The sequence below is a fragment of the Scyliorhinus torazame genome, chromosome 20 (assembly GCF_047496885.1).
Source record: "Scyliorhinus torazame isolate Kashiwa2021f chromosome 20, sScyTor2.1, whole genome shotgun sequence".
In the NCBI taxonomy this organism is placed as follows: domain Eukaryota; kingdom Metazoa; phylum Chordata; class Chondrichthyes; order Carcharhiniformes; family Scyliorhinidae; genus Scyliorhinus; species Scyliorhinus torazame.
Window position 1 is genome coordinate 62,375,164 of NC_092726.1, and position 26,079 is coordinate 62,401,242.

A 26,079-nucleotide genomic window follows, 5' to 3' on the forward strand; every position below is an offset into this window, starting at 1 on the left:
CCCAGAGATGGAGAGTCGGAGGAAATCCATCATTTTACTCTTTATTATCTCGGCCAATTTCATCTTGTTATGGTCAACGTTAATGGTTTATTCTATATGGAGCCGGATGTGGTATCTGGGGTATAAGTCAGTATGGTTAGATTATTATGTTATGGAATTGGGCTTCATGATGCAGCTCCTGAGTTGCTGCACAAACACTGCGATTTACGCCGTGACACAGACTCAGTTCAGACAACAGTTGAAGAATGTTCTGAAAGTTCCCTTTAGTTCAATTCTTCAATTCATTAAGCCCTGAGAGGAAACCCCACCCATACGGCATATCTCTCCTCGCACTGCCGGTAAAACTGACCATCCCCAGCCAACCTCACCCTGATTTACCATTCTGCATTACCAGGAGGGACTATCGGTGGGTGGGTGTGACTCCCCCCATAGCCGATCACTTGTGTCTGTGTGACTCACCCCCTTGACCGATCAGCTGGGTCAGTGTGACTCCCCCATGGTCAATCTGTTGGTTAGTGTGACTCCCCCATGGCCCATCAGCTGGGTCAGTATCACTCCCCCATGGCCGATCAGCTGGGTCTGCGTGACTCCCCTTCGCCGATCAGTTGTGTCTGCGTGACTCCCCCCGGCCGATCAGTTGGGTCTGTGTGCCTGCGCCATGGCCGATCAGCTGGAGGTGTGCTTCCCCCCATGGCTGACCAGCTGGGTATGCGGATTCCAACCATTACCGATCAGTTGGGTGTGTGCTTCCCCCCATTGCCGAACAGCTGGATGTGTGCTTCGCCCGAAGCCGATCAGCTGGATGTGCCTCCCCCATTGCCGATCAGCTAGATGTGTGCCTTACATTTAAACACAGTCTGTGCAGCATAATGCGCACAAGATAGAGACACACACAGACAGAGACACAGACAGACACAGATACACAGACAGAGATACAGACAGACACAGACAGAGACACAAACAGAGCCAGGGACACAGACAGACACAGACAGAGACGCCGACAGAGGCTGAGACGCACACAGAAAGATTCACTGACAGAGATACAGAGACAGACACAGACACAGACAGAGGCAGAGGCAGAGACAGAGCCAGAGACAGAGATACAGAGACAGACAAAAACACAGACAGAGAAAGAGACACAGACAGAGACAATGACAGAGATACAGAGACAGACACAAACACAGGCACAGACAGAGAAAGAGACACAGAGGGAGACAAAGACACAGTGAGAAACACAGACAGAGACACAGTTAGAGACACAGACGCAGACAGAGACACCGAGACAGACGGAGACACAGACAGGAACAGAGAAAGATATACAGATAGAATCACAGACAGAGACACAGTCAGACAGAGATACAGACGAAGACAGAGACACAGACACAAACAAAGACTCAGACAGAGACACAGGCACAGACACAGGCACAGGCACAGCCAGAGACACATGCAGATATACAGAAGAGGACACAGACAGAGACACAGACACAGACACAGGCACAGACAGATTCAGAGACACAGACAGAGAAACCTACAGAGACACAGGCGAGGTCACAGACACGGACACAGGCAACGACACATATAGAGACAGAGACACAAACACATACACAGTCACAAGCACAGACAGAGACACAGACAGAGACACAGACAGAGACACATACACATACACATACACAGTCACAAGCACAGACAGAGACACAGACAGAGTCACAGACACAGATAGAGACACAGACAGATACACAGGCACAGGCAGAGGCACAGGCACAGACAAACACAGAAACACAGACAGATACAGACAGAGAGAGAGAGTGACACAGACAGAGACACAGACACAGATGGAAACACAGACAGTCACAGAACCAGACAGGTACAGAGACGCATATCGAGTCACATACACAGACAGAGACACAGACAGAGACACAGACATAAAAACAGACAGAGAGAGAGAATGACACAGGCAGAGACACAGACAGAGACACAGACTCACATCGAGACCAAACTGAGACACATACACAGACAGAGACACATAAAGAGACTCCGACACAGACACCGACACAGGCACAGACGCAGACACAGACACAGGCATAGACATAGACACAGACACTGACACAGACAGGAACACAGGCAGAGACAGTCAGCAAAACAGCCAGAGCCACAGACAGAGACAGAGACACAGACAGAGATACAGGCACAGGCAGAGACACAGACAGAGGCACAGGCACAGTCTGAGCCACATACAGGAACAGATAATCTGACAGAAACACAGACAGAATCACAGACAGGGGCAGGCAGAGAGTGAAACCCAGGCAGAGGCAGAGACACAGTCAGAAACAGTGACACAGACAGAAACACAGACAGAGACACAGATACAGACACTTACACTGATGCAAACAGAGACAGAGACACAGACAGAGTAAGAGACACTGGCAGACACACAGACAGATACACAGGCACAGACAGAGACCAGACAAAGACAGACACAGACAGAGGCACAAAGAGAGACACAGACAGAGCCACAGACAGAGACAGAGACACAGACAGAGACACAGGCACAGTCAGAGACATAGACAGAGGCACAGGGACAGTCAGAGCCACAGACAGACACAGAGAATATGACAGAAACACAGGCAGAATCACAGACAGAGAGAGACACACAGGTACAGTCAGCGACACAGAGAGACACAGACAGAGGCACAGACAGAGACACATGCAGAGACAAAGACACAAACACAGACAGAGACAGGGACACAGATAGAGACACGGACAGAGAAAGACACAGACACGGACAGAGACAGGGGCACAGACAGAGACACGGACAGAGACAAAGACACAGACACGGACAGAGACAAAGACACAAACACAGACAGGGACAGGGACACAGACAGAGACACGGGCACAGACACAAACAGAGACACAGAGGCACAACCAAAGGCAGAGATACGGGCAGAGACACATGCGAGGACACAGACACAGACAGAGTCAGGGACACAGGCACAGACACAGACACGTACACTTACACAGACACAGACAGAGTCACAGACACAGACAGAGACACAGACAGAGTCACAGACACAGATAGAGACATAGACAAATACACAGGCACAGACAGAGACACAGACACAGACAGAGACAGGGACACAGATAGAGACACGGACAGAGACAAAGACACAGACACGGACAGAGACAGGGAAACAGACAGAGACACGGACAGAGACAAAGACACAGACACGGACAGAGACAAAGACACAAACACAGACAGGGACAGGGACACAGACAGAGACGCGGACAGAGAAAGACACAGACATGGACAGAGACAGGGACACAGACAGAGACACGGACAGAGAAAAAGACACAGACACGGACAGAGACAAAGACACAAACACAGACAGGGACAGGGACACAGACAGAGACACGGGCACAGACACAAACAGAGACACAGAGGCACAACCAAAGGCAGAGATACGGGCAGAGACACATGCGAGGACACAGACACAGACAGAGTCAGGGACACAGGCACAGACAGACACATACACTTACACAGGCACAGACAGAGACACAGACACAGACAGAGACAGGGACACAGATAGAGACACGGACAGAGACAAAGACACAGACACGGACAGAGACAGGGAAACAGACAGAGACACGGACAGAGACAAAGACACAGACACGGACATGGACAAAGACACAAACACAGACAGATATACAGACAAAGACAGAGGCACAGACACAAACAGGAACTCTGACAGAGACACAGACACAAACACAGGCACAGCCAAAGGCAGAGATACGGGCAGAGACACATGCGAGGACACAGACACAGACAGTCAGGGACACAGGCACAGACACAGACACAGACACTTACACAGACACAGACAGAGTCACAGACACAGACAGAGACACAGACAGAGTCACAGACACAGATAGAGACATAAACAAATACACAGGCACAGACAGAGACACAGACAGAGACACAGACAGAAACACAGTCAGTCACATAACCAGACAGTGACAGAGACACAGACCGAGTCACAGACACAGACAGAGACACAGACAGACACAGACAGAGGCACACATAGAGAAACAGACAGAGACACAGACACAGACAGAAACACAGACAGACACAGACACAGAGAGAGAGAAAGACACATGAGGAGACACAGTCAGAAACGCAGACAGATTCAGAGACACAGACAGAGACACATACAGAGACACAGGCGAGGACACAGACACAGGCACCGATAGAGACAGAGACAAAAACACACAGACAGAGTCACAGACAGAGACACAGACACAGGCACAGACACAGGCACAGGCACAGACACAGACACAGACACAGGCACAGACACAGATTGAGACAGAGACAGATACAGAGACACAGACCGAGACCCAGACAGAGTCACAGAGCCAGTCAGAGACAGAGACACAGACAGAGTCACAGGCACAGGTAAAGACACAGACAGATACTCAGGCACAGACAGAGACTGAGACACAGACACAGGCACAGACAGAGTCACAGACACAGACACAGGCACAGGCACAGATAGAGACAGAGGCGGAGACAAATACAGAGACACAGACACAGACACAAACTCAGACAGAGACACAGACAGAGTCACAGACATAGATAGAGACACAGACAGATCCACAGGCACAGACAGAGACACAGGCTCAGACACAGACAGAGTCACAGACCCAGACAAGGACAGAAACACAGGCCGTGTCACAGACACAGACAGAGACACAGACAGACACAGGCATAGACAGAGACACAGACATAAACACACAGACAGAGACACAGACAGAGACACAGACAGAGACAGACAGAGAGAGACACACAGGTACAGTCAGCGACACAGAGAGAGACACAGACAGAGGCACAGACTTGGACACATGCAGAGACAAAAACAAAAACATAGAAAGAGACAGGGTCACAGACAGTGACACGGACAGAGACAAAGAGACAGAGACAGACACAAACAGGAACTCTGACACAGACACAAACACAGGCACAGACAAAGGCAGAGATACGGGCAGAGACACAGGCGAGGACACAGACAGAGACAGGGACACAGACTCAGACAGAGACACAGACAGAGTCACAGACACAGATAGAGACATAGACAAATACACAGGCACAGACAGAGACACAGACACAGACAGAAACACAGTCAGAGTCACAGAACCAGACAGTGACTGACACAGACCGAGTCACAGACACAGACAGAGACACAGATAGACACAGACACAGACAGAGACAGAGACACAGACAGAAACACAGACAGACACAGACAGAGAGCGAGAAAAAGACACAGGCAGAGACACAGTCAGAAACGCAGACAGATTCAGAGACACAGACAGAGAGCGAGAAAAAGACACAGGCAGAGCTACAGTCAGAAACGCAGACAGATTCAGAGACACAGACAGAGACACATAAAGAGACACAAGCGAGGACACAGACACAGGCACAGACACAGATAGAGACACAGACAGACAGAGGCATAGACAGAGACACAGACATAAACACACAGACAGAGACACAGACAGAGAAACAGACATATACACAGACAGATATTGACAGAGAAAGAGAGAGAATGACACAAACAGAGACACAGACAGAAACACAGACAGAGTCACAGAATCAGACAGGGACAGAGACACAGACCGAGTCACAGACACAGACAGAGACACAGACAGAGATACAGACATATACACAGACAGGTACAGGCAGAGAGAGAGAGAATGACACAGGCAGAGACACAGACAGAGACACTACTCACATCGAGACCAAACTGAGACACATGCACAGACAGAGACACAGACAGAGACACAGACATATACACAGAAAGATACAGACAGAGAGAGAGAGATAATGACACAGGCAGAGACACAGCCAGAGACACAGACATAAAAACAGACAGACACAGACAGAGAGAGTGAGAATGACACAGGCAGAGATACAGACAGAGACACAGACTCACATCAAGACCAAACTAAGACACATACACAGACAGAGACACATAAAGAGACTCCGAAACAGACACCGACACAGACACAGATATAGACAGAGACACAGACACTGACACAGACAGGAACACAGGCAGAGACACAGGCAGAGACAGAGAGACAGTCAGCAAAACAGACATAGACATAGACTGAGACACAGACACAGCCAGAGACACAGCCAGAGCCACAGACAGAGACAGAGACAGAGACACAGACAGAGACATAGGCACAGGCAGAGACAGAGGCACAGGCACAGTCTGAGCCACATACAGACACAGAGAATCTGACAGAAACACAGACAGAATCACAGAGAGAGAGACACACACAGGCACAGGCAGAGACACAGACAGAAACAGTGACACAGGCAGATACACAGATACAGACAATTACACAGGCGCAGACAGAGACACAGACAGTAACAGACACTGACAGACACACAGACAGATGCACAGGCACAGACAGAGACACAGAAACAGACAGAGGCACAAATAGAGACACAGACAGAGACACAGACACAGACAGAAACACAGACAGACACAGACAGAGAGAGAGAAAAAACGACACAGGCAGAGACACAGTCAGAAACGCAGACTGATTCAGAGACACAGACAGAGACACATACAGAGACACAGACGAGGAGACAGACACAGACACAGGCACAGGCATAGACAGAGACACAGGCACAGACAGAGAGAAACACAGACAGAGTCACAGACACAGACAGGAGCAGAGACGCAGACCGAGTCACAAACACAGACAGAGACACAGACAGGCACAGGCATAGACAGAGACTCAGACATAAACACACAGACAGAGACACAGACAGAGACACAGACATATACACAGACAGATACAGAGAAAGAGAGAGAGAATGACACAGGCAGAGACACAGACAGAGACACAGACTCACATCGAGACCAAACTGAGACACACACAGAGTCTGTCCCTGTTGCTCAGAAGGGAAGGGGGAGAGGAGCAGAGCATTAGTAATTGGGGACTCTATAGTCAGGGGCACAGACAGGAGATTTTGTGGGAGCGTGAGAGACTCACGTTTGGCATGTTGCCTCCCAGGTGCAAGGGTACGTGATGTCTCGGATCGTGTTTTCCGGGTCCTTATGGGGAGGGGGAGCAGCCCCAAGTCGTGGTCCACATTGGCACTAACGACATAGGTAGGAAAGGGGATAAGGATGTAAGGCAGGCTTTCAGGGAGCTAGGATGGAAGCTCAGAACTAGAACAAACAGAGTTGTTATCTCTGGGTTGTTGCCCGTGCCACGTGATAGTGAGATGAGGAATAGGGAGAGAGAGCATTTAAACACGTGGCTACAGGGATGGTGCAGGCGGGAGGGATTCAGATTTCTGGATAACTGGGGCTCTTTCTGGGGAAGGTGGGACCTCTACAGACAGGATGGTCTACATCTGAACCTGAGGGGCACAAATATCCTGGGGGGGAGATTTGTTAGTGCTCTTTGGGGGGGGGGGGGGGGTTAAACTAATGCAGCAGGGGCATGGGAACCTGGATTGTAGTTTTAGGGTAAGGGAGAATGAGAGTATAGAGGTCAGGAGCACAGATTTGACGTCGCAGGAGGGGGCCAGTGTTCATGTAGGTGGTTTGAAGTGTGTCTACGTCAATGCCAGGAGTATACGAAACAAGGTAGGGGAACTGGCAGCATGGGTTGGTACCTGGGACTTCGATGTTGTGGCCATTTCGGAGACATGGATAGAGCAGGGACAGGAATGGATGTTGCAGGTTCCGGGGTTTAAGTGTTTTAGTAAGCTCAGAGAAGGAGGCAAAAGAGGGGGAGGTGTGGCGCTGCTAGTCAAGAGCAGTATTACGGTGGCGGAGAGGATGCTAGATGGGGACTCTTCTTCCGAGGTAGTATGAGCTGAAGTTAGAAACAGGAAAGGAGAGGTCACCCTGTTGGGAGTTTTTTATAGGTCTCCTAATAGTTCGAGGGATGTAGAGGAAAGGATGGCGAAGATGATTCTGGATAAGAGCGAAAGTAACAGGGTCGTTATTATGGGAGACTTTAACTTTCCAAATATTGACTGGAAAAGATATAGTTCGAGTACAATAGATGGGTCGTTTTTTGTACAGTGTGTGCAGGACGGTTTCCTGAAACAATATGTTGACAGGCCAACAAGAGGCGAGGCCACGTTGGATTTGGTTTTGGGTAATGAACCAGGCCAGGTGTTGGATTTGGAGGTAGGAGAGCACTTTGGGGACAGTGACCACAATTCGGTGACGTTTACGTTAATGATGGAAAGGGATAAGTATACACCGCAGGGCAAGAGTTATAGCTGGGGGAAGGGCAATTATGATGCCATTAGACGTGACTTGGGGGGGGGGGATAAGGTGGAGAAGTAGGCTGCAAGTGTTGGGCACACTGGATAAGTGGGGCTTGTTCAAGGATCAGCTACTGCGTGTTCTTGATAAGTACGTACCGGTCAGACAGGGAGGAAGGCGTCGAGCGAGGGAACCGTGGTTTACCAAGGAAGTGGAATCTCTTGTTAAGAGGAAGAAAGAGGCCTATGTGAAGATGAAGTGTGAAGTTTCGGTTGGGGCGATGGATAGTTACAAGGTAGCGAGGAAGGATCTAAAGAGAGAGCTAAGACGAGCAAGGAGGGGACATGAGAAGTATTTGGCAGGAAGGATCAAGAAAAACCCAAAAGCTTTCTATAGGTATGTCAGGAATAAGCGAATGACTAGGGAAAGAGTAGGACCAGTCAAGGACAGGGATGGGAAATTGTGTGTGGAGTCTGAAGAGATAGGCGAGATACTAAATAAATATTTTTCGTCAGTATTCACTCAGGAAAAAGATAATGTTGTGGAGGAGAATGCTGAGCCCCAGGCTAACAGAATAGATGGCATTGAGGTACGTAGGGAAGAGGTGTTGGCAATTCTGGACAGGCTGAAAATAGATAAGTCCCCGGGACCGGATGGGATTTATCCTAGGATTCTCTGGGAGGCCAGGGAAGAGATTGCTGGACCATTGGCTTTGATTTTTATGTCATCATTGGCTACAGGAATAGTGCCAGAGGACTGGAGGACAGCAAATGTGGTCCCTTTGTTCAAAAAGGGGAGCAGAGACAACCCCGGCAACTATAGACCGGTGAGCCTCACGTCTGTAGTGGGTAAAGTCTTGGAGCGGATTATAAGAGACAAGATTGATAATCATCTAGATAGGAATAATATGATCAGGGATAGTCAGCATGGCTTTGTGAAGGGTAGGTCATGCCTCACAAACCTTATTGAGTTCTTTGAGAAGGTGACTGAACAGGTAGACGAGGGTAGAGCAGTTGATGTGGTGTATATGGATTTCAGCAAAGCGTTTGATAAGGTTCCCCACGGTAGGCTATTGCAAAAAATACGGAGGCTGTGGATTGAGGGTGATTTAGAGATGTGGATCAGAAATTGGCTAGCTGAAAGAAGACAGAGGGTAGTGGTTGATGGGAAATGTTCAGAATGGAGTACAGTCACAAGTGGAGTACCACAAGGATCTGTTCTGGGGCCGTTGCTGTTTGTCATTTTTATCAATGACCTAGAGGAAGGCGCAGAAGGGTGGGTGAGTAAATTTGCAGACGATACTAAAGTCGGTGGTGTTGTCGATAGTGTGGAAGGATGTATCAGGTTACAGAGGGATATAGATAAGCTGCAGAGCTGGGCTGAGAGGTGGCAAATGGAGTTTAATGTAGAGAAGTGTGAGGTGATTCACTTTGGAAGGAATAACAGGAATGCGGAATATTTGGCTAATGGTAAAGTTCTTGAAAGTGTGGATGAGCAGAGTGATCTAGGTGTCCATGTACATAGATCCCTGAAAGTTGCCACCCAGGTTGATAGGGTTGTGAAGAAGGCCTATGGAGTGTTGGCCTTTATTGGTAGAGGGATTGAGTTCCGGAGTCGGGAGGTCATGTTGCAGCTGTACAGAACTCTGGAGCGGGTGCAGAGGAGATTTACCAGGATGTTGCCTGGTATGGAGGGAAAATCTTATGAGGAAAGGCTGATGGACTTGAGGTTGTTTTCGTTGGAGAGAAGAAGGTTAAGAGGAGACTTAATAGAGGCATACAAAATGATCAGGGGGTTGGATAGGGTGGACAGTGAGAGCCTTCTCCCGCGGAAGAATATGGCTGGCACGAGGGGACATAACTTTAAACTGAGGGGTAATAGATATAGGACAGAGGTCAGAGGTAGGTTCTTTACGCAAAGAGTAGTGAGGCCGTGGAATGCCCTACCTGCTACAGTAGTGAACTCGCCAACATTGAGGGCATTTAAAAGTTTATTGGATAAACATATGGATGATAATGGCATAGTGTAGGTTAGATGGCTTTTGTTTCGGTGCAACATCGTGGGCCGAAGGGCCTGTACTGCGCTTATTGTTCTATGTTCTATGTTCTATACACAGACAGAGACACATAAAGAGAAACCGACACAGACACAGGCACAGACTCAGACACAGACACAGACATAGACAGAGGCACAGACACTGACACAGACAGGAACACAGACAGAGACACAGGCAGAGACAGAGAGACAGTCAGCAAAACAGACATAGGCATAGACAGAGACACTGGCACAGCCAGAGCCACAGACAGACACAGAGAATCTGACATAAACACAGGCAGAATCAAAGACAGAGACAGACAGAGAGAGAAACACAGGTACAGACAGCGACACAGACAGAGACACAGACAGAGGCACAGACAGAGACACAGACAGAGACAAAGACACAGACAGAGACAGAGACACAGGCACAGGCAGAGACATAGACAGAGGCACAGGCACAGTCAGAGCCTCAGACAGACACAAAGAATCTGACAGAAACACAGGCAGAATCACAGACAGAGAGAGACACACAGGTACAGTCAGCGACACAGACAGAGACACAGACCGAGGCACAGACAGAGACACAGAAAGAGACAAATACACAGACACAGAAAGAGACAGAGTCACAGACAGAGACACGGATAGAGACAAAGACACAGACAGAGAGACGGACAGAGACAAAGACACAAACACAGATAGAGACAGGGACACAGACAGAGACACGGACAGGGACAAACACACAAACACAGAGAGAGATTCAGACAAAGACTGAAACACAGACAAAAACAGGGACTCTGACAGAGACACAGACACAGACACAGGGACAGACAAAGGCAGAGATACAGGCAGAGACACAGACGAGGACACAGACACAGGCAGAGACAGAGACACATACACAGTCACAGCCACAGTCACAGACACAGGCAGAGTCACAGACACAGATAAAGACACAGACAGATACACAGGCACAGACAGAGACAGAGACACAGGCACAGGCACAGTCAGAGACGCAGACACAGACACAGGCACAGACACAGATAGAGACAGAGACATATACAGAGACACAGACACAGACAAAGGACACAGGTAGAGACCGATAGCGAGACACAGAGAGAGACATTACACAGAGAGAAACACAGACAGAGGCACAGACACAGACAGAGACACAGGCACAGGCAGAGACACAGACCGAGACAGAGACAGAGTCAGAGCCACAGACAGAGTAACAGACACTGACAGAGACACAGACAGGTATACAGGCACACACAGAGACACAGAAACACAGACAGAATCACAGACAGAGACAGACAGAGAGAGACACACAAGTACAGGCAGACACAGACAGAGACAGAGACACAGAGAGGGACAAATACACAAATTGAGATACAGGCAGAGACACAGACAGATAGAGTGACACAGGCAGAGACAGAAACATAGACAAGGGCACAGACACAGACACAGATAGAGTTGGGACAGAGACACAGGCACAGACAGAAACACAGACTGAGAACCAGACAGAGTAACAGACACAGACAGAGACACAGACAGATACAAAGGCACAGACAGAGACACAGGCACAGGCAGACACAAACACGGGCACAGACAGAGACACAGACAGAGACGGAGAATCTGACAGAAACACAGACAGAATCACAGGCAGGGAGACAGACAGAGAGAGACACACAGATACAGGCAGACACACAGACAGATACAGTGACACAGGCAGAGACAGAAAAAGAGACACAGGCACAGACACAGATAGAGTTGGGACAGAGACACAGACACAGACAGAAACACAGAGACACAGACAGAGTAACAGAGACAGACAGAGACACAGACACATACAAAGGTACAGACAGAGACACAGGCACAGACAGACACAGGCAGAGACACAGACACAGATACAGAAAAACTCAGCCCAACTCGCACTCACTGCTCGCCAGCTGCTGTCCCTCCTCCCTGCTGCCAAAGGCCACTGTTCCCCCTGCCTCCAGAGGCCACATTCCGCTACTCCCTGCCGCCAGAGGCCGCTGTCCCCCCGCCGCCAGAGGCCGCTGTCCCCCTGCCGCCAGAGGCCGCTGTCCCCCTCACACCAGATGCCGCTGTCCCCCTGCCGCCAGAGGCCGCTGTCCCCCTGCCGACAGAGGCCGCTGTCACCCTGCCTCCAGAGGCCGCTGTTCCCCTGCCGCCAGAGGCCGCTGTCCCCCGCCTCCAGAGGCCGCTGTCCCCCTGCCGCCAGAGGCCGCTGTCCCCCTGCCGCCAGAGGCCGCTGTCGCCCTGCCGCCAGAGGCCGCTGTCCCCTTGCCTCCAGAGGCCGCAGCCCCCCTGCCTCCAGAGGCCGCTGTCCCCCTGCCTCCAGAGGCCGCTGTCCCCCTGCCGCCAGAGGCCGCTGTCCCCTTGCCTCCAGAGGCCGCAGCCCCCCTGCCGCCAGAGGCCGCTGTCCCCCTGCCTCCAGAGTCCGCTGTCCCCCTGCCTCCAGAGGCCGCTGTCCCCCTGCCTCCAGAGGCCGCTGTCCCGCTGCCGCCAGAGGCCGCTGTCCCCCTGCCTCCAGAGTCCGCTGTCCCCCTGCCTCCAGAGGCCGCTGTCCCCCTGCCTCCAGAGGCCGCTGTCCCGCTGCCGCCAGAGGCCGCTGTCCCCCTGCCTCCAGAGGCCGCTGTCCCCCTGCCTCCAGAGGCCGCTGTCCCCCTGCCGCCAGAGGCCGCTGTCCCCCTCACACCAGATGCCGCTGTCCCCCTGCCGCCAGAGGCCGCTGTCCCCCTGCCGCCAGAGGCCGCTGTCCCCCTGCCGCCAGATGCCGCTTTCCCCCTGCCGCCAGAGGCCGCTGTCCCCCTGCCGCCAGAGGCCGCTGTCCCCCTGCCGCCAGAGGCCGCTGTTCCCCTGCCGCCAGAGGCCGCTGTCCCCCCGCCGCCAGAGGCCGCTGTCTCCTCCAAGGAAAGGGGAATAGGTGTTTCAGAACCGAGTGTGAAGCGTCCGGAAGCAGAGGCGGGCTTGTCGTATGAGGAACGGTTGAGGACCCTGGGACTTATGGCAGTAATAATGCTTCAGACAATGGAGGCTTCACACAGAGCTGTCCGTGCGCATGTGCGGGAGGGTCACTATCCCAGCAGGCAGTGCGCGGGCCACCCACTGACTGGCATCGTCTCCCCTGGCAACACAAGGTGGCCACCTGGAGTCTCCCCTGGCAACACAAGGTCGCCACCTGGAGTCTCCCCTGGCAACACAAGGTGGCCACCTGGAGTCTCCCCTGGCAACACAAGGTGGCCACCTGGAGTCTCCCCTGGCAACACAAGGTGGCCACCTGGAGTCTCCCCTGGCAACACAAGGTGGCCACCTGGAGTCTCCCCTGGCAACACAAGATGTTCACCGGGAGTCTCCCCTGGAAACACAATTTGGCTGCCGGAGGACCTACTGGTAACAGATGACCGCCGCCAGCACGCAGGGGATGCTGGGATGGCTGTGGCACAGGCGCAGCGGCGGCTTCTGCTGTCCCTCCAAGGAAAGGGGAATGGGTGTTTCAGCACCGAGAGTGAAGCCGGAGTCCAGCCCATTGGCCCCATTGGGGGTCGTCGTGATTGTTGTGTCTCAATAGACACCGCAGCACTGCCCCTCCCCCACCCCGGATATCCCCTCCCCAATATCACCCCCTCCCGATATCACCCTTTCCCCGATATCACCCCCTCCCCGATACCACCCCCTCCCCGATATCACCCCTCCACAATATCACCCCCTCCCGATATCACCCCCTCCCCGATATCACCCCCTCCCCGATATCACCCCCTCCCCGATATCACCCCTCCCCGATATCACCCTCTCCCCGATATCACCCCCTCCCCGATATCACCCCCACCCCGATATCACCCCCTCCCCGATATCACCCCCTCCCCGATATCACCCCCTCCACAATATCACCCCCTCCCCATATCATCCCCTCCCCGATGTCACCCCCTTCCGATATCACCCCAACCCAGATATAACTTCCTCCCCTATATCACCCCCTCCCCGTATCACCCCCTCCCCGTATCACCCCCAACCCGATATCACCCCCTCCCCGCTATCGCCCCCTCCGCAATATCACCTCCTCCCCGATATCACCCCTTCCCGATATCACCTCCTCACGACATCACCCCCTCCCGATATCCCCCTCCCTGATATCACACGCACCCGATATCACCTCCTTCATTTCATCCCCCCACAAACATCACCCGCCGTCGGATATTCGCCTCTCTGATATTGTTACCTCGGAGTTAGGGGGTCACTGGGTTACTGGGATGGGGCAGAGGTGTGGGCTTAGGTGAGACGCTCTTTCCAAGGCTGGTGCAGACGTGATGGACCGAATGGCCTCCTTCTGCACTGCTGATGCTATGATTCTACTCTATGATCTCACCACATCCAGCCCCTCCCCCCCAACCCACCCCCCTCGAGGTATCGCCCCCGCCCAGGTCAGCCCCTCGATATCATCAAATCCCCCCCCCCCCCCAGCAGATGTCACTTCTCTGGGATATCAACTCCGCCCCTCCCTCGGATATCACCCCCGCCGGCCAAATGTCACCCGTCCCAACCGGATATAACCCCACCCAACCGAATGCCAAAACCCCTAAATATCACCCCCCCTCCCGCACCCCCGCGTATATCAGTCCCAGATATAGCGACACTCGATATTAGCCCCCAGATATTACCCACAACCCCCGGATGTCCCCAGGCTGGTATCTTCCCGCCCGATGACAACCCCAAACCCCCGAACTAGCCCAACAGGGGCTGGATTAGCACAGTGGGCTAAATAGCCGCCTTGCAAAGCGGAACAATGCCAGCAGCGCGGGTTCACTTCCAGTGCCGGTCTCCACAAACAAGCGCCGTAATATGGCAACTCACAGTGACTTTCACAGTGACTTCAGTGAAGTATACTTGTGACAGTAAGCGATTATTAATTTTAATATATCATCCCCCACCCCGATATAAACCCAGCCTGTAATTCATGCTCGCCCTCAAACATCACCGCAGAACGGATATCTACCCACCACCCCAATATCACCCAAACCGCAGATGTCACCCAACGCCAGGTAATACCGAACCCCAGATATCACCCAACCCCAGATACCACCCAACCCCAGAGATCACCCAACACATGATATCACCCAACCCCGGATATCACCCAACCCCAGATATCACCCAACACATGATATCACCCAACCCCGGATATCACCCAACCCCAGATATCACCCAACACATGATATCACCCAACACATGATATCACCCAACCCCGGATATCACCCAACCCCGGATATCACCCAACCCCAGATATCACCCAACCCCAGATATCACCCAACACATGATATCACCCAACCCCGGATATCACCCAACCCCAGATATGACCCAACCCCAGATACCACCCAACCCCAGAGATCACCCAACACATGATATCACCCAACCCCGGATATCACCCAACCCCAGATATCACCCAACACATGATATCATCCAACCCCGGATATCACCCAACCCCAGATATCACCCAACCCCAGACATCACCCAACACATGATATCATCCAACCCCGGATATCACCCAACCCCAGATATCACCCAACACACGATATCTCCCAACCCCAGATATCACCCAACCCCAGACATCACCCAACACATGATATCACCCAACCCCGGATATCACCCAACCCCAGATATCACCCAACCCCAGACATCACCCAACACATGATATCACCCAACACCGGATATCACCCAACCCCAGATATCATCCGACCCCAGAGATCACCCAACCTCAGAGATCACCCAACCACGGACATCACGCAAACCTGATATCACCCAACCGCAGATAACACCCAACCCAACATATCACCCAGACCCTGATACCACCCAAACCCTGATATCACACAACCCCAGATATCACCAACCCCAAATATCACCCAACCCCAGAGATCACCCAACCCCAGAGATCACCCAATCCCAGATATCACCCAACCCCAGAGATCACCCAACCCCAGATATCACCCAACCACAGGTATCACCCAACCCCAGATATCACCCAACCCGAGATATCACCCAACCCCAGATATCACCCAACCCCAGATATCACCCAACCACAGAAATAACCCAACCCCAGATAACACCCAATCCCAGATATCACCCAACCCCAGATATCACCCAACCCCAGATATCACCCAACCCCATATATCACCCAACCCCAGAGACCACCCAAGTCCAGATATCACCCAACTCCAGAGATCACCAACCCCAGAGATCACCCAAACCCTCATATCACCCAACCCCAGATATCACCCAACCCCAGATATCACCCAACCCCAGATATTACCCAACCCCAGAGATCACCCAACCCCAGGGAGACCCAACCCGAGATATCACCCAACCCCAGATATCACCCAACCCCAGATATCATCCAACCACAGAAATCACCCAACCCCAGATAACATCCAATCCCAGATATCACCCAACACCAGATATCACCCAACCCCATATATCACCCAACCCCAGATATCACCCAACGCCAGATATCACCCAATGCCAGTGAGGGGTGAGTGGGCTGCGGGATTTGGAGACAACATCAGTCACTGCAACAGGTCCATTTTCAAATGTCCTTTTGTTGAGATTGTCCTGAGGGCCAACAGTTTTTCTGCTGCTTGGATTCTGTATAAAAGTGAAGAGCAAATTCTTCATCAATCCAAGAGTTAGAGTAACGAACTTTTAATCATTACACCCAATGATCAAAGCGAATATGGAAGAACTAGATGTCAAAATGGATCAGAATGTATTAACCAATGATTGCCAGAGCCCCAACATTAAATGTCTTTAAACTGGTGAAATTCTGACGGATCTGGTGCTTTGTACTTGAATTATTTAATTATTTTCTGTGGAAGATTAATCACCTGTTAACATAGTTCATCCCAATAATAAGAGTGAACTTAGAATCATAGAAGTTTACAGCATGGAAACAGGCCCTTCGGCCCAACCAGTACATGCCGCCCAGTTTTTACCATTAAGCTAGTCCCAGTTGCCCGCACTTGGCCCATAACCCTCTATACCCATCTTACCCATGTAACTATCTAAATGCTTTTTAAAAGACACAATTGTACCCGCCTCTACTACTACCTCTGGCAGCACATTCCAGACACTCACTACCCTCTGAGTGGAGAAATTGCCCCTGTGGGCCCTTCTGAATCTCTCCCCTCTCACCTTAAACCTATGCCCTCTAGTTTTAGACTCCCCTACCTCTGGGAAAAGATGTTGACTATCTACCTTATCTATGCCCCTCATTATTTTATAGACCTCTATAAGATCACCCCTAAGCCTCCTACGCTCCAAGGAAAAAAGTCCCAGTCTATCCAGCCTCTCCTTCTAACTCAAACCATCAAGTCCCGGTAACATCCTAGTAAATCTTTTCTGCACTCTTTCTAGTTTAATAATATCCTTTCTATAATAGGGTGACCAGAACTGCACACAGTATTCCAAGTGTGGCCGTACCAATGTCTTGTACAACTTCAACAAGACGTCCCAACTCCTGTATTCAATGTTCTGACCAATGAAACCAAGCATGCCGACTGCCTTCTTCACAAGCCTGTCCACCTGCGACTCCACCTTCAAGGGGCGACTCCACCTTTTGGGGCAGCACGGTAGCCTTGTGGATAGCATAATTGCTTCACAGCTCCAGGGTCCCAGGTTCGATTCCGGCTTGGGTCACTTTCTGTGCGGAGTCTGCACATCCTCCCGTGTGTGGGTGGGTTTCCTCCGGGTGCTCCGGTTTCCTCCCACAGTCCAAAAATGTGCGGGTTAGGTGGATTGGCCATGATAAATTGCCCTTAGTGTCCAAAATTGTCCTTAGTGTTGGGTGGGGTTACTGGGTTACTGAGTTATGGGGATAGGGTGGCGGTGTTGACCTTCGGTAGGGTGCTCTTTCCAAGAGCCGGTGCAGACTCGATGGGCCGAATGGCCTCCTTCTGCACTGTAAATTCTATGATAATCTATGAAGGAGCTATGAACCTGTACTCCTCGATCTCTTTGTTCTATAACTCTCCCCAACGCCATACCATTAACTGAGTAGGTCCTGGAATTGATTGATTGTTTGGTCCAATAAACGATTATCTCATTCATTCATTGCGAGGTTGAATTAAATCAGTGAACAGCTCATTATGTTAAAGTCCAACAAGCATTACACAACTAATTGTTATTTGTGCAACATTGAGATGAAATAACAAATTAGTTTTCAGTCCATTAAACACAGCAAATAACTAAACACATTTCATTGCATCTTTCACTGTGATTGTCAAAGAATTGTTCATTCCAATGATCACAGGCGGTTTCTAATTATTGTTCAGACCATAATCAAATTGAGATTGTTATTCAGTGGAATAGAATCTGTATTTCCTGACCACACAACAAAAATAGCATCAATTAAAAATGCATTTGTTCAGCTCACAATCCTCATCAATGGGATTCTCCCTCGGCAGCATCCTCCAATTCCGCCTGCAGCGCACCCATGTCGGCGGGTTTCTCGATGGCGTGGGGTGGGCACAATGGGAAACCTCATTGACCGGCTGCGGGAACGGAGGATCCCGTTGTGGCGGGGGGTGCGCCGCGCCGGATACGGGGCTGCCGGGACGGAGAACCGGGTACAGGACATTAAACCGATGGTCATTTTCCAAGAGAATTATCATGGCAAGATACTGATTAATCCATTGATCACTAACGGAATGAATAAATCTTTTAACTTCCCACAATAATATGTATTGGGAAATATTGTCCATGTCTATGATACCAGCAATTATATCTCAGGGTTTAATTTCATTAATCATAGTTGTGCCAGGACTGAATAGTGTGAGAATTCTCTCTGCCTGTTTCCACCAAAGAAAACTGAGCAAGTCGGGCAGCACGGTAGCATAGCGGTGTCACTATGACGTCACAGCGCCAGGGTCCCAGGTTCGATTCCCGCTTGGGTCACTGTCTGTGCGGAGTCTGCACGTTCTCCCCGTGTCTGCGTGGGTTTCCTCCGGGTGCTCTGATTGTCTCCCACAGTCCAAAGATGTGCAGGTTAGGTGGATTGGCCACGCTAAATTGCCCTCAGGTTGGATGGGCTTACTGGGTTATGGGGTTAGGGTGGAGGTGTGGGCTTGAGTAGGGTGCTCTTTCCAAGAGCCGGTGCAGACTCGATGGGCCAAATGGCCGCCTTCTGCACTATGAATTCTATGATCTATGATCTATGAAATCCAATGTTGAAGGCAGGATGACATCATGTTTGCACAACATTGATAGAAAGCATCACGTTCGTTTTCAGTCCATTGAACACAGTAAATAACGAAAAACATTTAATTACAACATTGAATGTGATTATTGAAGGATTGATTCTTCCAGTAATCACAGGCATAAAAAAATATTGTCAGGCAATATTCATACTAAGATTGTTCTTTCAAATAGAGTCAGTAATTCCTGACCTTCCTATAATAACACAATAAACTGAACGTGCACATTTCTGCTCACAATTAACTAAACTGTGATTATCTTTCTATAGAATCATCATGCCGGGAACATGATTATTTTCAGTCCAATGATTAGTGAATATGTCTAGAAATCTTTATACTTTTCACAATAATATGCATTTGGAAATGTCTATGAGTATCAGAAATTATCTTTCAGTTTTTAATTCCATGAATTACTAGAAATATCGCAGCTATGTGGTGGAATACAATGTGATCTCTCTGCCTGTTTCTACTGAAGACGTCTCAGCAATTTAAATAATGGAATCCGTGAAGTAATGGGCTGAGAAACTATTATATATTGTGTTACATATTTATTTAAATTATTGAGGCTATCTGACTGCCACAACTGGATAACTACAAACTCCCGATGGTGTTGTTAGGGAGACCGGTCCTTTTGGTTCCCTTCTGTTCCTCTAGTGTTTCTCCTCTGGAAAATACGGACTGTTTCACCACAAGAGAGTGATCAACCACTGTTTCCATTCATTATTCATCAATTAGAGTCTGTTCCCAGGTTTAATGGACTAATCAATGCCGGGGTCTAATGTGATGGTTAAGATTGGAGCTGGCGGACTGTAGGAGAATCAAACCCTGCCATGGCCTTGCTGATTTAATTCTCAGTATTACACAGCAGATCCATAGCTCTCCGTTATACCGACAGTCTCCCAATTCTTCAGGATTCCTGATGTGAAGGCCGGCACAGCAGCACAGAGGCGTGAAGCCTGTTGCTTCACAGCACCAGGGTCCCAGGTTCGATTCCGGGCTTGTGTCACTGTCTGTGCGGAGTCTGCACGTTCTCCCCGTGTCTGCGTGGGTTTCCTCCGGGTGCTCTGAGGATTACTCTCAGGATTATTCCCAGTGCCACGTGACAGTGAGGCCAGAAATAAGAGGGTAGTGCAGCTAAACACGTTGCTAAACTGCTGGTGTAGGAGGGAGGATTTCAGATTTCTGGGCCATTGGGCGATATTCCGAGAAAGGTGGACATGGACAAGAAGGGCGAGTAGCTTCTAAACTGGAGGGGCATCACTATCCTCGCTGGGAGGTTTGTTAGTGTCACTCGGGAGAATTGAAACTAATATGAAAGGGGGTGGGAACCAGAGCGGTAGCTCAGCAGGTGTAAAAACTGAAGGGGAAATGCAGAACACAAATACCTGAACAACATCACCCTCAGGCAGAGCAAAAAAGGTGACAAGTGTGAGAAGGGAGGTGCTCAATGCAGGATTGAGGGTGGTGGACCTAAATGTGCGCAGTATAGGTAACAAGGTAAATTTGCATGTTGTTCACATTGATATTGGCTGGGAGGATGTGGTGGGAATCACAGAGACGTGGCTGCAAGGTGATCAGGGCTGGGATCAAAATATGCAAGTGTTCTATCGAAAGGACAGGCAGATGGGCAAAGGGGGCGTGGTTGCATTGTCAGTAAGGAATGGTGTTAAATCGATAGCAAGGAGCGATATAGGATCAGAAGGCACAGATTATCTGTGGACAGAGTTGAGGAATGGAGTAGATAAAACGACCCTGATGGGAGTTATTTGCAGGACCCCGAGCAGTAAATAAATCAGGAGATAGAAAAGGCATGTAAAAAAGGCAACATTACAATAATCATGGGGGCTTCAATATGCTGGTGGACTGGGATAATCAGGTTGGTCGTGGATCCCAAGAAAAGGAATTTGTGGAAAGTCTAAGAGATGTTTTTGGGAGCAGCTTGTGACAGAGCCGACTGGAGAACTGGCAATTCTGGATTTGGTGATGTGTAATGAGGCAGACTTGATTAGGGAACATAAGGTGAAGGAACCCTGAGGGGGCAGTGACCACAATATGCTAGAATTTACCCTGCAGTTTGAGAGGGAGAAGCTGCAATCAGATGTAACGGTATTACAATTAAATAGGGGTAACTACAAAGACATGAGGGAGGAGATGGCCAGAGTTGATTGGAAAACGAGCCGAGCAGGGAAGACAGTGGAACAGCAATGGCAGGAGTTTTGGGGGGTTATTCGGGAGGAACAACAGAATGTCATCCCATGAAGGAGGGAACATGCTAAGGGGAGGCCAAGGAATCCATGCCTCACGAGTGAAGTCAAGGACAGCAGTAAAGCAAAATAAAAAAAATACAATGTGGCGCGAAATAGTGGGATGCCAGAAAATTGGGGAGCCTTTAATAGCGAGCAGAGGACAATGAAAAAGCAATAAAGGAGGAAGAGACGAAATATGACTGCAAGCTCGTTAGTAATGTAAAAGACGATAGGAAGATGTTCTTTTCAATATATAAAAGGTAAGAGAGAGACAAGAAAAAGACATTGGGCCAGTGGAAAATGTGACTGGAGAAGTAATAATAGGTAACAAAGAAATGGCAGGGGAACTGTCTAGTTACTTTGCATCAGTCTTCACGGTGGAAGACACCAGTGGGATGCCAGAGCTCCAGGAGAGCCAGGGGGCAGAGGGGAGTTCCGTGGCCATCACTAAGGAGAAGGTTCTGCGGAAACTGAAAGGTCTGAAGGTGGATGAATGACCTGGACGGATGGACTACATCCCAGGGTTCTAAAAGAGATAGCTGAGGAGATTGTGGAGGCAGTGGTGGGAATCTTTCAGGAATCACTGAAGACAGAAAGGGTCCCAGAGGACTGGAAAGTGGCTAATGTAGCACCGCTGTTAAAGAAGGGAGGGAGGCAGAAGACGGGAAATTATCGGCCGGATAGCCTGACTTCGGTCATAGGGTTAAGGAAAATCCCAAGGCTTTTTACACGTACATAAAAAGCAAGAGGGTAGCCAGGGAAAGGGTTGGCCCACTGAAGGATAGGCAAGGGAATCTGTGTGGAGCCAGAGGAAATGGGCGAGGTACTAAATGAATACTTTGCATCAGTATTCACCAAAGAGAAGGAATTGGTAGATGTTGAGTCTGGAGAAGGGGGTGTAGATAGCCTGGGTCACATTGTGATCCCAAAAGACGAGGTGTTGGGTGTCTTAAAAAATATTAAGGTAGATAAGTCCCCAGGGCCTGATGGGATCTACCCCAGAATACTGAAGGAGGCTGGAGAGGAAATTGCTGAGGCCTTGACTGAAATCTTTGGATCCTCGCTGTCTTCAGGGGATGTCCCGGAGGACTGGAGAATAGCCAATGTTGTTCCTCTGTTTAAGAAGGGTAGCAAGGATAATCCCGGGATCTACAGGCCGGTGAGCCGTACTTCAGTGGTAGGGAAATTACTGGAGAGAATTCTTCGAGACAGGATCTACTCCCATTTGGAAGCGAATGGACGTATTAGTGAGAGGCAGCACGGTTTTGTGAAGGGGAGGTCGTGTCTCACTAACTTGATAGAGTTTTTCGAGGAGGTCACTAAGATGATTGATGCAGGTAGGGCAGTAGATGTTGTCTATATGGGCTTCAGTAAGGCCTTTGACAAGGTCCCTCATGGTAGACTAGTACAAAAGGTGAAGTCACACGGGATCAGGGGTGAGCTGGCAAGGTGGATACAGAACTGGCTAGGCCATAGAAGGCAGAGAGTAGCAATGGAGGGATGCCTTTCTAATTGGAGGGCTGTGACCAGTGGTGTTCCACAGGGATCAGTGCTGGGACCTTTGCTCTTTGTAGTATATATAAATGATTTGGAGGAAAATGTAACTGGTCTGATTAGTAAGTTTGCAGACGACACAAAGGTTGGTGGAATTGCGGATAGCGATGAGGACTGTCGGAGGATACAGCAGGATTTAGATTGTCTGGAGACTTGGGCGGAGAGATGGCAGATGGAGTTTAATCCGGACAAATGTGAGGTAATGCATTTTGGAAGGTCTAATGCAGGTAGGGAATATATAGTGAATGGTAGAACCCTCAAGAGTATTGAAAGTCAAAGAGATCTAGGAGTACAGGTCCACAGGTCATTTAAAGAGGCAACACAGGTGGAGAAGGTAGTCAAGAAGGCATACGGCATGCTTGCCTTCATTGGCCGGGGCATTGAGTATAAGAATTGGCAAGTCATGTTGCAGCTGTATAGAACCTTAGTTAGGCCACACTTGGAGTATAGTGTTCAATTCTGGTCGCCACACTACCAGAAGGATGTGGAGGCTTTAGAGAGGGTGCAGAAGAGATTTACCAGAATGTTGCCTGGTATGGAGGGCATTAGCTTTGAGGACGATTGAATAAACTCGGTTTGTTCTCACTGGAACGAAGGTTGTGGGGAGACCTGATAGAGGTATACAAAATCATGAGGGGCATAGACAGAGTGGATAGTCAGAGGCTTTTCCCCAGGGTAGCGGGGTCAATTACTAGGGGGCATAGGTTTAAAGTGAGAGGGGCAAAGTTTAGAGTAGATGTACGAGGCAAGTTTTTTACGCAGAGGGTAGTGGGTGCCTGGAACTCGCTACTGGAGGAGGTAGTGGAAGCAGGGACGATAGGGACATTTAAGGGGCATCTTGACAAATATATGAATAGGGTGGGAATAGAAGGATACGGACCCAGGAAGTGTAGAAGATTGTAGTTTAGTCGGGCAGCATGGTCGGTACGGGCTTGGAGGGCCGAAGGGCCTGTTCCTGTGCTGTACATTTCTTTGTTCTTTGTTCTCTTTGTTCTTTGGTATGGTTTTAGATCCATTATTAAGGATGAGATTGCGGAGTACTTGGAAGAGCATGGTAAAATAGGACTGAGCCAGCACGGCTTCGTCAAGGGGAGGTCATGTCTGACAAACCTGTTAGAGTTCTTTGAGGAAGTAACAAGGAAGTTAGACAAGGGAGAATCAGTGGACGTGATTAATTTAGATTTCCAGAGGGCCTTTGACATAGTGCCCCATTACAGTCTGTAAAGTTGGTTCAGAGGCCATGGTGTTCAGGGTAAGATCCTGGGATGGAAAAAGAATTGGTTGACTGGCAGAGGCAGAGAGTGGCAAGAAGGGGCCTTTTTCAGGATGGCAGCCGGTGTCTAATCGCGTGCCTCTGGAGTCTGTGCTGGGACCGCAACTTTCCACAATATACATTAATGATCTGGAAGACGGAACCGAAGGCACTGTTGCAGAGTTTGCAGGTGATACAAAGATCTGTAGAGGGAAAGGTAGTATTGAGGAAGTGTGTGTGTGTGTGTGGGGGGGGGGGGGGGGGCGGGGGGCTGCAGAAGGACTTCGAGGCTGGGAGATTGTGCAAAGAACTGGCAGATGGAATACAATGTGGAAAAGTGTGAGGTTATGCACTTTGGAAGGAGGAATAGAGGCGATGGCTGTTTTCCAAATGTGGAAATGCTTCGGAAATCAGAAGCACAAAGGGGCTCAAGGAACAGGTACTACGTGTCCTTGATATGTATGTCCCTGTCAGGCAGGGAAGAGATGGTCGAGTGAGGGAACCATGGTTGACAAGAGAGGTTGACTGTCTTGTTAAGAGGAAAAAGGAGACTTATGTAAGGCTGAGGAAACAAGGTTCAGATAGTGCATTGGAGGGATACAAGATAGCCAGGAGGGAACTGAAGAAAGGGATTAGGAGAGCTAAGAGAGGGCATGAACAATCTTTGGCGGGTAGGACAAAGGAAAACCCCAAGGCATTTAACACATATGTGAGAAATATGAGAATGACTAGAGCGAGGGTAGGTCCGATCAAGGACAATACCGGGAGATTGTGTATTGAGTCTGAAGAGATAGGAGAGGTCTTGAACGAGTACTTTTCTTCTGTATTTACAAATGAGAGGGGCGATATTGTTGGAGAGGACAGTGTGAAACAGACTGGTAAGCTCGAGGAAATACTTGTTAGGAAGGAAGATGTGTTGGGCATATTGAAAAACTTGAGGATAGACAAGTCCCCCGGGCCTGACGGGATATATCCAAGGATTCTATGGGAAGCAAGAGATGAAATTGCAGAGCCGTTGGCAATGATCTTTTCGTCCTCACTGTCAACAGGGGTGGTACCAGGGGATTGGAGAGTGGCGAATGTCGTGCCCCTTTTCAAAAAAGGAACTAGGGATAACCCTGGGAATTACAGGCCAGTTAGTCTTACTTCGGTGGTCGGCAACGTAATGGAAAGGGTACTGAAGGATAGGATTTCTGAGCATCTGGAAAGACACTGCTTGATTAGGGATAGTCAGCACGGATTGGTGAGGGGTAGGTCTTGCCTTACAAGTCTGATTGAATTATTTGAGGAGGTGACCAAGCATGTGGATGAAGGTAAAACAGTGGATGTAGTATACATGGATTTTAGTAAGGCATTTGATAAGGTTCCCCATGATAGGCTTCTGCAGAAAGTAAGGAGGCATGGGATAGTAGAAAATTTGGCCAGTTGGATAACGAACTGGCTAA